At 36.9% G+C, this 8,130-nt stretch overlaps 1 non-coding gene across 1 annotated transcript; it reads left to right on the top strand.

Annotated features, from left to right (window-relative positions):
* The first annotated feature begins 1,603 nt into the window (after nt 1-1,603).
* LOC122028417 lies at nt 1,604-1,710 on the top strand. The gene has a single exon (XR_006124800.1). It is a non-coding gene; the product is annotated as a small nucleolar RNA R71 (small nucleolar RNA).
* Nucleotides 1,711-8,130: the final 6,420 nt, after the last annotated feature.

Genomic DNA, 8,130 nt, shown 5'->3' on the forward strand with positions numbered 1-8,130 from the left:
GTTCGATCTAGCATCCCGACAGTTTGTCGATCAACATAAATAAGATAAATCATAATAATTAAGAAGACAAATGATAAGTAAAATGAGTTTACAAGGATTATAGAGATTTACGCTCCCGTCAATCTTGAAATCCGACCTAAGATCTTATATGATAATTAATCTGTCATTTATCAACTCAGTTAAATCCTTAGGGCACATGAGCAAAAATATTGAGCTCAAATAATGATCAGATTGCTGTGATCGAATGAATAACTTTTATGTAAAAAAAAAAAAAATCAAGAAACATACAGACAAAATAATACTTGATAGAACTATGCAAGCATAGAGTACAGAATGGTGTAGAGAGGTGGGAAACCAAGAATATAAGGATTTATTTTACGTTTATTAACAGAAAGTGAATCCACCGAGGAGAATGGAAAAGATGGAAGAAAAATAAATCTCATCGCCCTTAGTTTTTTAGATTGAGTATTCAATTAAAATTAAATAGAATAAATTAAATTTTAAAATAAAAAAAATTAATTAATTAAACTGACTAAATTTTTAATAAAAATATGTAGAATCAGAGAATATTACTTGGGTTAAGTATAGGAGACTCTTGTATACATATATGAGTAATTTAAATTCGCAGAATGAGAAAGTATTACTTGGGCCAGCTAGGTGTATGAGATTCTTATACGCATATACGAGTAATTTAAATTTATAGAATGAGGAAGTATTACTTTAGCTAGGTGTGACATAATCAGCCTAGTGGGGACAGATACATAGACCATGTCCTGAACTAAATGTGTATAAGATGAGTGAAAGGAACAAGGCATGACTCACTATAGATGTTAAAGGATTCAGAATTAGTTCTGAAATCAACTGTGATTTTTTGATTAATTGGGGATCATGATATACTACTAGGTGTCACTCATGATCATTCCATAATTAAATAGTTAATTATGGACGACTAAGATAAAGTGATAACCTATTAGGTCGTATGTACTATGAGTCTCTAAAAGATGTAAAATAAGTTAGAGAATATAATTCTCAAATCAAGAGATAAATGTTTGGTTGGACCATAATAAGACAAATATGGAAATATTTATCGGAATGGAAGTGCGGATAAGCTACATCTCTTATGAAAGGTTGGACCCTATTTGGTTTAGTTATGAAACAGTTTGGTTTAGTCATAAACCAACTTAATTTAGCTGTGAACCAAACCAAGGGTTTAATGGACTAATTTTTGGTTAAAGTATAATCCAACTCATTAAAGATGAGTACATATTGATATGGTTAAGAGAGAATTAACACACTATGGCATTGACCGTGCTAGAAGTTGTTCCCATATTTTTCAACTTTTTAGTAAGAGCATCTAGTTTTGCAGACATCAAAGTAATTGCATCTACATCAAATATTCCTGATGTTTTAATTGGGTTTGTATATGATAGCTCCACTCCTTTATGTTGCCCGTTGATGATGATTTTGTGCTACACTTTCAATAATGCTCTCGGCTTCATCTAGGCTTTTGTTCATAAGTGCCCCTCCCGCTGCAGAATCTAGAGACACCTTTGTATGATAGTTGATGTCATTATAAACCGTATGTAGAACTAGCCATTTTTCCAATCTATGATGTGGGCATTGTTTGAGCATATTATTGTATCTATCTCATGTTTCAAATAATGATTTAGAGTCTGACTGTCTGAAGCTTGCTATTAAATTTCTCATATGAGCAACTTTGCTTGGAGGATAGAATTTTTCCAAAAATTGATGCTCACATTGTTCCCAAGTAGATATACTATTTGCAGGCAAAGAATTCAGCCACTGTTTGGCTCTGTCTCTCAAAGAAAATCCAAATAATGATAATCGCGTTGTTTCTGCTGGAATACCATTCATTTTCATTATACCACAGATTTCATAGAAAACTTCAAGATGTTGATTAGGATCTTCGTGTGGTCCACCTCCAAACTGATTCTGTTGAACCATAGTGATTATTGCAGACTTGATTCCAAAATTATTGGCTTCGACAGATGGGCTTGTGATGTTAGAACGAAGTCCTCTTACATACGGTGCTGCATAATCTTTCAGTGGTTTGTTTGTCATATTTGAGTGTTCTTACTCTTCCAGATGTCTTTGCGAGGTTTTTCTTTTATGAAAGGTTCTATCAATTTCAAGATCAAAAGGTAACAAATCACTTGCAAGGCTATATCTTCGCATACAAAGAACAAGATCACAAGTTTTCAAAATTTTCTCTTTACTTGAAAGATAAAGAAAACTGAAATACTAAAAATATCAAATGCAGAATTTGAATTGCAACAAAAAAAAAATTACAAAAAAAGTAATAAGAAATGCAAGGTAAGATTTCAAAAATAGAATTTCTAAGACTAGTTACAACTATGTAATAGAAAAAGAAAAGAAAAGTTTAGTCTAACTCAAATGATTATCTCTAATGTTATAGACGCAACCCCCAGCAACGGCGTTAAAAACTTGTTACGCAACCTCAAGTGCACGATTTCGTCTTCAATAATAAAAGATTATCGATCCCACAGGGACTGGTTATAAGCACAAGAGACGTCTCACATAGAATTAGCTAAACAATTAACAAGGTAAGAAAATGTACCAAGTAAGCAATTAGAAATAGAAATAGGAAATTAAATAAAGTATTTGATTTTGTGAATGTTCTAGAAATTTGATTTCTTTGTGATATTCATTGATGTATTATGGTTCTCCAATTCATATCCTCAATTGACATGTATTTGTACGAAGTTATCGGTTTTCTCCTACAGAAGACAACCGACATGGGACTTTGATCTACACCTTTATCAATTAAATAGTTATGATCCCTATGAAGTTCGTTAGTGGGACAGTCTGTCACCGACGTCCCTCATCATACACAGAAACACATCACCATTCAATTCACATAAAGGTGTAAAAACTAAGCATATTCAACTATCCCATCACCTTGTAGAGACTAGCTTCACCTCTCAAGATAACCCCCTAGATGTCCGTTAGCGGGGCAGTCAATCACTGACGCCTCGTGGTCATACGATCTAGGGCATCCCAGTATAAGATCAACAAACATCACAAACATTCAATCAAACATGGTAATTATGTCCAAACACAAAAATCCACACAAGATCAAATAGATACAAAACACACCAACATCATCTAGATAGGAAAATAGCATATCCATGAGATTCTTATATTAAATCACACCACAAATACTCCCTTAATCCTAGAACAATGAATCTACTTTATAATACAAAGATAAAGATCCGAAAATAAAGAGATCACAAAAATTTCAATCCCAATCGAGAGAAGAGAATAGAAATGCTTATCTAGAGATGATGAGTGATCTTCAGAACCAATCCTTAGCTTCTGGAGTCGAAACAGAGATGGAAATCGCTTTGGAACATTGGATCAAGGCTGGAAAAGGTGAAGAACAACCCCGAACTTGATCTCCCCAAAGGGAGAGCTTTCCTCCTCTTTTGAAAGAAGAAGAACCCCCTTATATAGAGCAGGGCACAGGCACCACACGGCCCGTGCCACGACCGTGTGGCCTTCACACAGCCTCAAATGTTTTTCTCTCAGCCAAGGTCACACGGGCGTGTGACCTTCACACGGCCGTGTACTGCTTTGTCTCTGGATGGCTTACACGACCGTGTGGCTCATACGGCCTAACCAATCTTGGCCTCTGGAATTCTTGCACGATCGTGTCGCACACACGGCCTGGACTTGCCTCTTCTCTGGAAATGTTGCACTGCCATGTGGAAGTGTTGCTTGAGCTGTGTAGATCTACATGACCATGTTCTGGTCGCACTGATAGGGTGACATAACCGTGTGGACCCAGACGGCCATGTCATGCTCCTCCTTTGGTGAAGCTACATAGGTTGTTTGCACCACACAGCCAAATTCATTTTCCTCCTTACTTCCTTGGCATGGTTGTGTGGCTCACATGTCTAGTGTTGTTTTCCTTCGCATGTTGCATGGATTGACTACGAACATCATTTTCTCTCCAAATTCGACTCCTGTAAACAGAAAATACACAAGAGCAGATCTCCGAATAAAGAAAAGTAATTATGCTGAAAGTAAGACAAAGAGTATGAAAGTGCATAGACAAAGTATGTATAAAATATGTGAATGTACGTCAAAACATGCTAAGTGTATATAATCTACGCACATCAATTTTATAATTGAGTGTACGTGGTATTATAATTATTTGTGGTATTTATGTGTTGTAATTGTGGTCATATATTTGTTGTATTATAATTGTATAAGATTTGTATATATGGTTGTATAAGAATTGTATTATATTTGCTGCTATAAAGTGCATTCGCAGTGTGTAGCCTTGCAATGCGGGTGCACTTTACCGTAGCACATGGTCGTACGTTGCGATTAAGTGCATTCACAACGTGCAGCGGCACGCTGCAGAAAAGTGCATCTGTAGCATGCGGTCGCGCGTTGCGGAAAAGTGCATCCGCATCGCAAGACTGCACACTGCGGAAGTATATGACTTTTAACAACTTGGAGTTGTGCACTTCCAATATGTGCTGCGGATAACATAATCACATGCTAAAGAAAGTCATATTTATTATAGTGAGTACTTAAACCTGTTCACGGTCAACACCTTTACTTGCCAGCATGTGCACCTTCACTCGCCACTCTTACTCATCAAGATATATGTTAGAGGAGTTACTAACATGAAAGACACTAAGAGGCAGTGGCGTAGCCAAAATTTTCAATCAGGAGGGGCGATTTTCACCATCTAAAAGCTTAAATTTCAAATTTAAGGGGATGAAATGAACCTAAATTCGAAAATTTCGACCATAGCCCTTGGTTCTAGTTGAAACAATGATATGTCGATCTCCAAAGCTTATTTATGATTTAAAGTTGAAAAATCATTTGTAATCTCACTTTCTTATAATATTTAGCATTCTCACATATGAGGTTTTCATTGCGATCTAAATAACCATCCTAATTAACAACCTAATAAAATAAAATTTATACTTTACCGCTCTCCTTCAATTAATGAAATATTAAAAGAAGAACGAAATAATTTACTCCTCTTGGAATATCATTATTTTTGAGAAAAATAGAGAAGAGAAAATAGGGAGGGGTAAGCAAAAGAGGAGAACTATACCTTATTTATCAACAACCTTGACTAGTTTCGGTGAGTTTGCCAACGACAGAAAGAGAGCAATGTAAGACAAAATATGACTATTCTTGCGATGCCAATAAAATCCTAAAAACACGAGAAGAGGAAGAAGATGCAAGGACGGAGGGTTGCTCTTGTTGCTGAAAGAGGGTAGCAGTTGATGCTACATTTCTTGCTTATTGAAGAAGAGAAAGGAGAAGAAAAGAGAACTCTTGTGCTCGAGAAGAGGAGAGAAAAAGTGATAAGTTTACTACTATCGGAGAAGAAGCAAATGAGGAAGAAGAGGAAGAGAAAAATAAAAGAGAGAGATGGACGAAAGGGTGACATAAGGTACAATGGGTCGGGGTTGCAATATGCTTACAGAGAAAAGGGTGAGAAAAAAATGAAATAAAAAGTTTACCCAAAAAATATCCTAATTTGTTTTAAATCGATCAAACTCGTTTAACTCTTAAACTTGGTTTAGCTATAACTTAACCAAATCAACTCCAAATCAATTCTTTTTTGAACTAACGTAATCATTATCTCGCACCTACTTGTTAGAGTTAGTTCAAATTTGATTCAATTTTAATTTAGCGCTCTCACTTCGTGCCCTACGATTTAGTTGATCCATGTAAAATATGACACCTAAATATAACCTTAAGAGATTTTTAAAGAATTTTTAGAAATTTTCTGGAAATTTTTTGGAGTTCGTATGACGTATGTTAAGGGGATAAATTATTGGGTTAAGGGAAAGTCTATTTAAGCTACCCTATTTGAACGAGGAAATGTTTAATTTTCTTAAATATTTCTTTTCCTTTTTCCTTATTTTCCTTCCTGTGCCCTATTTCTTCCCTGTCGAAAACTTTCCTCTCCTCAACTCATCGTCGCCGATCTTCCCTTCTCTCCCGAGCCGCACGCCATCGTCTCCTCTCTCTTCATCTTCCCTTTCCTCGTCTTCTCTCTCGCGACACCAGACACCATTGTCGACTCTCGAGCAGCACTGACTTCCCCTTCCTCTTCTCATGTCGCCCCCGGTCGCCACAGCCGACAGCGGTTGCCAGCCACCGGGCGCCACCCGATCGTCCATTGCCAGCAGAGCGCCACTTGACCTTCCCTTGGTCGTGGACACTCGGAGCTCGCCGGGAAGTCGAGCATCCGAGATTTCCCTAGATTTCCACCGAAGGAACCAACGTCGGTTGTTGATCACCAGGTTCTGCCGAGCCACCTATTTACCCTTCTTTTGGATCCGTATTGGGTTGTAGATTGTGGTTTCCCTCGGTTGCGACCACTCCATTGCTGATCAGATTTGTTGTCATTATAGGTGGTTGAAGAAGAGGAAGAGAAAGGTGTATCCAGCAGCGACAACTTCTTCCGGCAGCACCCTCCTTGGCTGTGAGTTTAGGTAAGGTGTAGAGAATTTGGTTTCTTTGTTATAGCCTACACCTGGATTGAAGCTAAGGAAGGTAATTAGGAATGAATTGTTCTTAATTTGATTTAAGGTTAGGTTGATTATGTATAGATTTTAATCTAATTGAATAGTGGGATAGTTAGGGTTAGTAGATCTAACCCTAATTGGCCCATGGATTATAATTAGTGGATTAATCAATAGTTCGAGTTAGTGATTATATCGATTAGGGGATTTTATTTAGCCATTTAGCTCGTATGATTTTAGCTAAATAAAAGTTATACATATGATTGATGCAGGACTTTGATTCGAGACGAGCGTCTCAGCGTAGGATTTCTGGATACGATCTTCTTTTAAGACAGGTACCTTTGACTTATCTCCTTGATATGGTTATTTTATATATGCATAGTAGTTTATATCTAGTAGTAATGATTGTGTTTGCATCTGCTTGGGTATGTCACTATTTGGTTCTTGTAGTTTTCTATATTCTTATCTGTTATGCATTCATGCTTATATTCTCTTGATTGTTGTCGTGTTTACTCTTGTTCATAGAAATAATTATATACATTACCCTACTGTGTAGTAGACTAGTTATTTGACATATCTGATTTATTTACCTGATTTATTATTACCTAGATCTTTGTGTGGATTATTTCCTTTTTGGTACATATTATATGGAGGTGTATACTATCGGTATTTACATGCTTAGTGTCATGCACCATCTTGCATGATTGCATACTGAGCGATTGTCAGCTCCATTATTGTTGAGCACATCATCAGTTACATGATCTATACACACAGCCACTCATGAGTTAGTGGTATATCAGGCAGGGTGTATGCAGTTTGCTCTATTAGGGCTCCGCTGGTCCGCTCATGGGTAGTGTGATTGCAGTGTGATAGCGGGCAGGGATCCCTCCTCTAGACTGTCTCAGGGAGATGAGAGTATTGAGCTCCCCCACTCTGTTTGGGGTAGGAGGATAGGTGTACTCTGACAGCATCCTGTCTACTAGGTCACTCAGGAGCAATAATGACAAAGTGCATAGTTGTCATAGTCATACCCACTTGGTCTCACCATCACGTGTGAGATTGTTGACTGGCGTCAGGGGTGACCATGTCATCTTTGCATCATATGCATGAATTGCATTTATTGTTTGTGATTGCTACATTTTGGATGTCACATTGGTTTGGGTTGCATATGTTTGACATGCATACAAATGTCATTTTGTATCTAGTTTGACGACCCTTATATTCAGATAGGAGGTCCTGGTGAATACAGTTTTCTTCAGCCTTTTCAGTTTGCATTCCCTTTTGTTGTTCAAAAAACTGTACCGCATGATTATTACTGTTAGCTATAACTTATTATGTGTGTCTATCTGGTATTCGCTGAGTTGTTGTGTTAGAGTGTATACTAAAAGCCTAGCTTTTTGTATAAACATTTATCTAGAAATAAGAATCACATTGGTCAAATGTTTACATTTATGATAAATGTAGTTGTTCAATTAATTTATATTGTAGAGAACATGGTGTGTGGTGTCACACACAGAGGATCATGTTATCAGTACCTTATAAATTATAAACAGTAGCTCACGACCATAATAGAAAGGAACAAACC

Source organism: Zingiber officinale, chromosome 10A (genome assembly GCF_018446385.1).
Source record: "Zingiber officinale cultivar Zhangliang chromosome 10A, Zo_v1.1, whole genome shotgun sequence".
NCBI classification, from domain to species: Eukaryota; Viridiplantae; Streptophyta; class Magnoliopsida; order Zingiberales; family Zingiberaceae; genus Zingiber; species Zingiber officinale.